This window comes from Musca vetustissima, unplaced genomic scaffold (assembly GCF_032173495.1).
Source record: "Musca vetustissima isolate MV318-11 ecotype Yass unplaced genomic scaffold, APGP_CSIRO_Mvet_v1 utg4863, whole genome shotgun sequence".
Taxonomy (NCBI): Eukaryota; Metazoa; Arthropoda; class Insecta; order Diptera; family Muscidae; genus Musca; species Musca vetustissima.
This window is the reverse complement of record NW_026877816.1, coordinates 152,053-160,775: the sequence shown is the minus strand read 5'-3', so window position 1 is coordinate 160,775 and position 8,723 is coordinate 152,053. Positions and strand designations below refer to the sequence as shown.

General features: G+C 36.3%; 1 long non-coding RNA gene and 2 other non-coding genes across 3 annotated transcripts; all 3 read right to left on the bottom strand.

Moving 5' to 3' along the window:
* Positions 1-3,103: 3,103 nt before the first annotated feature.
* Positions 3,104-3,748, bottom strand: LOC133322486 (uncharacterized). Its single transcript, XR_009754057.1, has 2 exons — positions 3,566-3,748; positions 3,104-3,533 (listed from the first exon to the last, which is right to left on the bottom strand). It is a non-coding gene; the product is annotated as an uncharacterized LOC133322486 (long non-coding RNA).
* A 3,108-nt stretch (positions 3,749-6,856) lies between these two features.
* On the bottom strand, positions 6,857-6,948 carry Trnai-uau (transfer RNA isoleucine (anticodon UAU)). Its single transcript is given in 2 exon segments — positions 6,857-6,892; positions 6,911-6,948. It is a non-coding gene; the product is annotated as a tRNA-Ile (tRNA).
* Positions 6,949-8,631: 1,683 nt separating this feature from the next.
* On the bottom strand, positions 8,632-8,723 carry Trnai-uau (transfer RNA isoleucine (anticodon UAU)). Its single transcript is given in 2 exon segments — positions 8,632-8,667; positions 8,686-8,723. It is a non-coding gene; the product is annotated as a tRNA-Ile (tRNA).

Below are 8,723 nucleotides of genomic sequence, written 5' to 3'. Positions count from 1 at the left end.
TATCGTTTAAATTTAGTTGTTATGTTTCCCGACCACCCCATTTGACCTTTTCGTACGGAACGGACCTTGTGAATGTGTTACTTGTATGTTTGAAAAGTTCTAAACATATTTTAATAAAAATGTTAAACAGAACACAGGGCGTGGATTAAAAAAATATTTTTGAGGACCCCAAAAGAAGGCGTGGATTTATAAAAAAATATTTTTGAGGACCCCAAAAGAAGGCGTGGATTTATAAAAAAATATTTTTGAGGACCCCAAAAGAAGGCGTGGATTTATAAAAAAAATATTTTTGAGGACCCCAAAAGAAGGCGTGGATTTATAAAAAAAATATTTTTGAGGACCCCAAAAGAAGGCGTGGATTTATAAAAAAAATATTTTTGAGGACCCCAAAAGAAGGCGTGGATTTATAAAAAAAATATTTTTGAGGACCCCAAAAGAAGGCGTGGATATATAAAAAAAATATTTTTGAGGACCCCAAAAGAAGGCGTGGATATATAAAAAAAATATTTTTGAGGACCCCAAAAGAAGGCGTGGATATATAAAAAAAATATTTTTGAGGACCCCAAAAGAAGGCGTGGATTTATAAAAAAATGTTTTTTAGGAAGGCTTGCTTTTTGAACGAATATTTTCTCAAGGTCTATCAACTTGGTAAATTTTTTACTCATGTGATTCTAAAATTGTAAAGAAATTTGAAAAAAAAAAACTTGGCATACCTTTAGCCAGTGAACATTATGTTTGCCTCATATCAGTTTTTTTCTCCAATTTATCGTACAACATATACATTGACGAGAAGTATAGCATACTTTTAGGCAGCAGATTATTGCTGCTATCATAATCGCGTACTAAAAATACTTTGCTCTCTTCGCATTTTGGATAGAGGGTAAGTTAAATTCACTGGACAAGTTTTGGACGCACTATGATGTTTGGTATTAAAAATGTTCCAGGTTTGGGATATTCCACACATATAACGGTCTCCCCTCAATATTCGGTGTTTGAGGTGTTCAGACACGTTTTTATGCGAATTAACTCTTGTTTAGTTTAGTTTGCACATTTTCTTACTAAAAATTACCTATCGGTTCACGTTTTAGTATAGCCCTCACATTCCGGCACCTCCAATTTTTGATATTTTGAGGATTTCTGACACGTGTCTAAAACATATTTCAGTATCAATAACTACATATATAGCTTCATCCTTAGGTGCAACGTCTGTATTAATGTTCAGCACTTTTAAGGTATACTAATAATTATATTTATTTTATGAAATGACTGGGGCTATATACACTTTGGTTTTATATCCCATGTATCTGTTTTGGAGTCGATTTATGCATGTACGTCCGTCTGGCTGGTGCGCACGATAACTCTCGAAGGGAGTAACCGATTTCATCAAAACTTTGCACATCATAATATTTCTTCCAAACTTAGTTCAAGTTCGAATATAGGGTCCACTCCTTCTGGTAACTCCCTCACAAAATGGTAAAAATTTAAAATAAAAATTATTTAAGTATTATGTGAACGGATTATCCGATTTGTACAATCTATTATCTTTACCAGTAATCAAGTCCAAAGATGGGACCCATTGGCCCATTCCATCTTGAACCACCCCACATATGGTCAACATTTTTAATATGTATTTACAAATCCAATATTAGGCGAATGGAATGTCCGATTTGAATCAAACTTTGCCCAACCTATTATCATTACCAAGCGTAGATCAAATTCGAAGATGGAGCCCAGTGGTCCACTCCCTCTGGTACCTCCTCCACAAAATAGCAATATTTATAAATCCAATATCAGGCGAATCGAATGTCCGAAGTCTAGATCAAGTCCGAAGGTGGGACCCGTCAGTCCTCTCCTTCTAGTACTTCTCCCAAAAAGAATCAATATTTTATAAACTTTTCATCAAAAATCCAAAACTCTCTGAAAAAAAATTGTCAGAAAAATTTTCAAAATTTTAGAAAAACCTTTCAGCTATAGAAGACCTCAAAAAGACATTCTAGCTAGCCTGAAGCATAGAGCATAGAGCATAGTTAAGAGCGATGTACACAGTAGATCCTGGAAAAGACGTCGATATGTAAAATAAAATCAGAAATTTTATTCTCTCCATCATTATGAAGTCTTAGTCCCATTTTCCAACCGTAGGCTCTACAATTTAGTATTTTGGTTGTTCAAAGTATAACAAATCTGCCGACATAAAAGGCTCAGTTCTACTTAAGGTATTTTGAAGGTACTAACCCCATTTTCCAAGCGACATATTTTTTGTTTCCTAGAGGATTTGTCATTTACTTCTTATATTTATACTGTCGACTTTGGACACTTTAAGGGCCCTGGTCCTTGGTTAGCAAACCCTCCTCCAAAAATATATAAATGCCACATAACATTTTCAAAGATAAAGATGTCGTTTTTTGAGTTTTTTATATAAAACAGCTAATTACCAGTGATTGTGAAAAAAATTTTTTGCAAAAAATGATTTCGTAGAAATATTCGATTAATAAATCAGCGTGAACGAGCTATGGTCGATTACTAGCAAAATTTGTAAAAATTAGTTTTGACCACCAGTGTACATACAATGGCAGATAATTCTCGACAGGAGGAAACGTTAACATCCAATCTTTGCACACTTTTCTTCCAATATTCATTTAAATTTAAATATTGGGAATATCGACCAGTTCCTCTGCTACCTCTTTGATCAACCGAATTTTTCAATCAAGCCTGTATATACAACGTTTAAAGTTGGGTATTACCGATCCACTCCTTCTTGTATGTTCACAGTATCACAATTTAAACAATTTGTAAATTCAATACACAACAAAATTTGAAAAAACGGACACTGCTGCTTGATCGTATCCGACTCCATCGAAACTGTGCCACACGGTGACATTTTATGAAACTCAGATAAAATCCGAAAATGCGACACATGGCTACATTCAAACGCCATAACTTTTATATATATTTTTTTTAATTTTATTGAATGATAGCCCAAAATGGCAAGAATTATTGTCTTCAAACGGCCAATGAAACTGTCATACGCTGCCCAAATGTTACTCTGCGGAATTTTGGCCCATTCCCGGCGAAGCGCTTGCTTGAGGTGATCGATACTTTGGCATTTTTCAGTGCCAACCTTGCTTTCCAAAATACTCCAGACACAATAGTCCAACGGATTGGTATTCGGAGATTTTGGTGGCCATTGTGCGCTGGAAATGAAGTGAGGAACCCCATTTTGTAACCATTCTTGGGTGGCACGTGCTGAGTGCGATGGTGCTGAGTCCTGTTGGAATGTCCGAGGTCTGAGACCAAAACAGTTTGCGTGCCCAAGTCTTTAATACACCCTCCAGAATATTTTCGCGATAATATTCGGCATTTATTTTGATGCCACGGTCGATAAATACGAGTGGAGAACGACCATGGGCTGTTATGGCTGCCCACACCATCACCATGGCCGGCGCTTGACTTATGGTGGCCAATCGAAGGTCCACATTTTTTTCAGCTGACCTCTTTGGCAAGTAAACACGATCATTTTGTTTGTTTACAAACGGCTGGACGACGAATATTTTCCATCGGAGAAAACCGAATTTCGTCAGTTTACCACTTTCGGCCAAGCGAAGCAAGGCTTTAGCTCTTTTGAGTCTATTTTCTTTCTGTTGCGGTGTAAGTTCTTGCATTTCAATGGAATTTCAATGGCTTTACCCCGAGCTCTTTTTTCAATATTTGGCGAATGGAATGTTGTGATATGTCCAGCTCACGAGCCATTTTTTGCTACTGCGACGCAGGTTTCGATCAAATCGTTTCTTTACTTTTCGAACGATTTCTCCGTCCACTTCCTTGACGTCGGGCTACGCTACCAGTATCACGGTAACGAGCGATGGTACGAAATACAAAAATTTATTCACATTTAAATGATGTAGTGCTCTTACGATAGCCACTTGTGATTTTCCAGCCAAATATAAAGAAATCATACTATGACGCTTGAATTTTTCTGGAAAATTCTCACCAAAATGCATTTGTACGCTCGTAAAAAATATAATGAACTGTCGCTGGAATAATGATACAACAACAATGTATCCTTTGCCTTTACGAAGGAATTTATATACAATTACAAAGTTTTTCCTTGGAAGAAGATTCTTTAAAAAAATCACAACACTGAATTGAAAGCCTGCCCAGCGCATTAATAAAACTAGGAGCACAAAACAGGTCATTGCAAATTAATGGAACTCTACTATGTATTTTAAGTGATGCCATCAACAATGTAGTTATTTACAATTTTTGAATACAAATTCGAAACGAATTCTGTTTTTAAGCTTCAATTTTTTTCCATTGGACCACCCTTAAGTAATTTGAAAATTAATTTTTATCTTAATGGTGTACAGTTTCCTTCAGCTCTTGAAGTGGTATCATATTCTAAATAGAAATTCGCTGAAATGGTGCCATGGGCACAAAATTGTTGAAGAGATACACAAAAATATTTTCCCTACTAGTTATTTTAAGAGATAATTGCTTTTAGAGGAAAACCAAAAACAGTTTTTAAAATTTCCGATTATCATTATAGTTAAGTGATGTAATAAGCATAATTTAAAGTACCTCTAAACATACATCTATCAGTATTTAATAAGTCTCCGCATTGGAAATCATGTTTAATCCAACAAATATATACTCCTCCTCACCATCATTGCCCTGGACCATCGGCCACCGTCTAACCTCCACTATGCTGTTGTTTACATTGTCAGTTTAGAGGAGTATTATTCTGACATTTAGCTACTCTTAACTATGAAAGTAAATACACTTAGGGCCTTAAATGCATTAACATTTTGACGTACTATGTAAATGAGTGTGTGTAAACACATTATTATTACTATCCCTTGGCATAGATTCGATTCTTAACCGTTTAAGTAGTTTGTGGGGGAAATACAAGAGTTTGAATTGTTAAAGGCACTTTATTAGATAATGGAATTAAAGAGTGGATTATTGTGAATCTATTAAGAAAACCAGTAAGGAAAGCAGTAAAGTCGGACTGTGCCGACTATATGATACCCTTCACCACTTTGGGTTCTGCATATGTCTCCTAACAGACTCCTCCTTCTCGAAAGAACATTAACATGATATTGAACGAACTTAAATATGTGATCTGTGTACCGTTCTGGAACCTATGCTAAATTGCATTTCATTCGGGCAAGTTTAAAGTGGTTTTCGTACTCTTAAAATTTAATCTCAATCAAACACCCATTTGAAACATATATGGAGCTGTATCTGCTCTGCACCATTTTCAAAAAACGCAATAACGTCAGTCTAGTCTCAATTCAATACGTTGTGCAAAATTTCGTGTCACACGGTGCAGCATTTAGCTAAAATCCAACGAAAATATATATATGGGAGCTATATCTAAATCTTAACCGATTTTCACGAAACTTAGCACACATCATTCTGGACCTAATTCAGTACTCTATGCCAAATTTCGTGCAAATCGAAAGATATATAGAGACTTTGGTACCCCATTTACCTTAAATCGGACGAAAATATACTTGGGAGCTATATATAAATCTGACCCGATTTTCTCGAAACTTAGCACACGTCATTCTAGACTCAATTCAGTACACTATGCAACATTTCGTACAAATCGAAATATATTTAGGGACTTTGGTGCACCATTTACCGCAAATCGGACTAAACTATATATGGGAGCTATATATAAATATGAAAGGATTTTCTCGGAATTATTCTGGAACCAGTTCAGTACTCTATGCCAAATTTCGTGCAAATCTAAAGATATATAGGGACTTTGGTGCCCCATTCACCTTAAATCGTACAAAAATTCATATGGGAGCTATATATAAATCTGAACCGATTTTCACAAAACTTAGCACACATCATTCTGGACCTAATTCAGTACTCTATGCCAAATTTCGTGTAAGTCGAAAGATATATAGAGACTTTGGTGCACTATTTACCTTAAATCGGACGAAACTATATATGGGAGCTATATCTAAATCTGAACCGATTTTCTCGAAACAAGGCACACATCATTCTGGACCTAATTCAGTACTCTATGCCAAATTTCATGCAAATCGAAAGATATATAGAAACTTTGGTGCACTATTTACCTTAAATCGGACGAAACCATATATGGGAGCTATATCTAAATCTGAACCGATTTTCTCGAAACATGGCACACATCACTCTGGACCTAATTCAATTCTCTATGCCAAATTTTGTGCAAATCGAAAGATAAATAGAGACTTTGGTGCACTATTTACCTTAATTCGGACGAAACTATATATGGGAGATATAACTAAATCTGAACCGATTTTCTCGAAACTTGGCAAACATCATTCTGGAACTAATTCAGTACTCTATGCCGAATTTCGTGCAAATCTAAAGATATATAGGGACTTTGGTGCCACATTTACTTTAAGTCGGACGAAAATATATATAGGAGCTATGTCTAAATTTGAGCCGATTTTCTTAAATTTCCATAGGGTTCGTCTTTGGGCTAAATAAGTGACTTGTGCCAAATTTCATCCAAATCGGATCATAAATGCGACCTGTACTTTGTTTACAATTTAACATCTACAGACGGACATGCATAAATCGACTCAGAAAGTGATTCTATGCATATTCTGAAAAGGAACCATGTGTCTATCTCGTTTTCTTTTGCCTGTTATAAACATATGCACAAAGACATAATACCCTGTACCACAGTGTGGTGAAGGGTATAAAAACAAAAAAATCGAAGAGAGAGAACGATATATACTAATCTCAACACATTAACTCCGTTAAGCAAAGACAGTCAGTAACCATTTTTTTTTTTTTTTTGTAATCCCCTTTTTTCAAACAGTGGCGTAGTGTGTGTGCATAAAAAAGCCACTGCTCCAGGTGAGGCTCGAACTCACAACCCCGGCATTGCTCACAAGTTACTGATTATAAGTACCGTGCGCTAACCAATTGCGCCACTGGAGCGCTTGATGTCGTAATCGTTTGTTTGTCTATAAGAATTCGGCTGCACTGAAAGGGTTGAATGCACGGCGATGAGGATGATAAGAAATTATGATTCAAGTCGGATTGTAAAATGTTTATTATTCCTATGCAAATATCAAAATTTTTGCAATAAATCTTTTATTGCGGTTATGATGACAATATGAAATATGAGGAAAGTAATTTAAGAGAAATTTGCGTAGTCAAAAAACTATTTATTGGATTAGAATATCAAGACACCAAGAGATTTTTCTAAGAGGATTTATTTTTAAGTTCCCAGTGGATAAAATTGTAAATTACTTTCTTACTTTTTTGAACAGCAACTCGCCGCAAATCGAAATTTTGCATATTCGTTCGATTTAGTCTTTAGTCCGATTGAATATTATTGGGGGAATACAAGGGACCATTATTGGGAAATACAATGGACCAGTCGCTCTAAAGAGAACAATTACGAACCGAACGACATTTACGAACGTCAAAAGTATCTGATATTGTTCAGGGAAGTCGGAGGAGCCCAGTATGAAACACAAGTTGTTAACCTTTAAATAATATAATTTATAATGATGTTGGACTTCTCGGAGTCCTTTAATACCGAACGAGGATTCAGACAAGGTGATAATTTGTCGTGTGATCTATGAGCCGATCGTCGTTGACGATGAATATCGCTTTCGAATGAACCATGAGTTTTACCACCTATTATTGGACATCGGCATTGCCAAACGTATCGACTACGTTGGCTAAGGTGAAGGCCACGAATTCGATGGAAAGATCAAGTGGAGGAGAACATTTCGGAACATGGCCTGTCAAATTGGAAGAGCTGCGCACAAGACTGACGTGCTTGGAATTTTTTTTAAGTAATTTTAAGTAATGATGTTGGAGAGCCTACATACACAGGATTATCACAGTAGAAGGTGTATTCATGGGACAATTGTCGGTCCAGTCTGTACAAATTTGTTTACGTCATTCATTTCGAACAAACCGTGTCGTATATTCCTGCTAGAGGAGACCTCCATAACACCAATGATTTGTACTTGGCTTACAAAATAATCTAAAATATGGGCCTTAGACCGAACATTTTATAACCTGGAGCATAAGGTGGACGTTGGGGAAGGTCTCTTATTTAGGCTGGGCTATTGCAAAACAAGAGAAATATTGAACATTTTCTGGAAGTATTTGTTGTACCCATCAGAAAACTCGAAATGCCAGTGAAAATTGGGCAGATTATTTATATGAGGGGGCTACCCTCATATGGGAGGGTACCCTCCCATTTCCTGGGAATAATGTTTTTACCCATCAATAACCAAAATTACATAGTTTGCATTTGGCAGAGCTCATAGAATCTTCTACAAGCTTCTAGAAAATTCCGGAATTAATATTGGAAATATGGACTTTGGATTCAATCACGTCATAGATTGCCGGTCATATACACAAAGCCACGAGTGATTCACATGCATCAAGTCTAGTAGTTCATATTTGCATTTTTATGGAATTTCACCCTTAGGCGATTTTCCAGACTTTTCTGCATTACTGGTATTCCCCAAAATCCAATTCTACTACCTTTGTTGTTGTTTTTTTTTTCTTATTTCTATATGTTTGCGATGGCGCCCTAAATTATTATGCATCTAGAAATTTCCATAATCAAATGGGGTTCCCAAAAAACTTTCGCACTGCTCCAGGTGAGGCTCGAACTCACAACCCCGGCATTGCTCACAAGTTACTGATTATAAGTACCGTGCGCTAACCAATTGCGCCACTGGAGC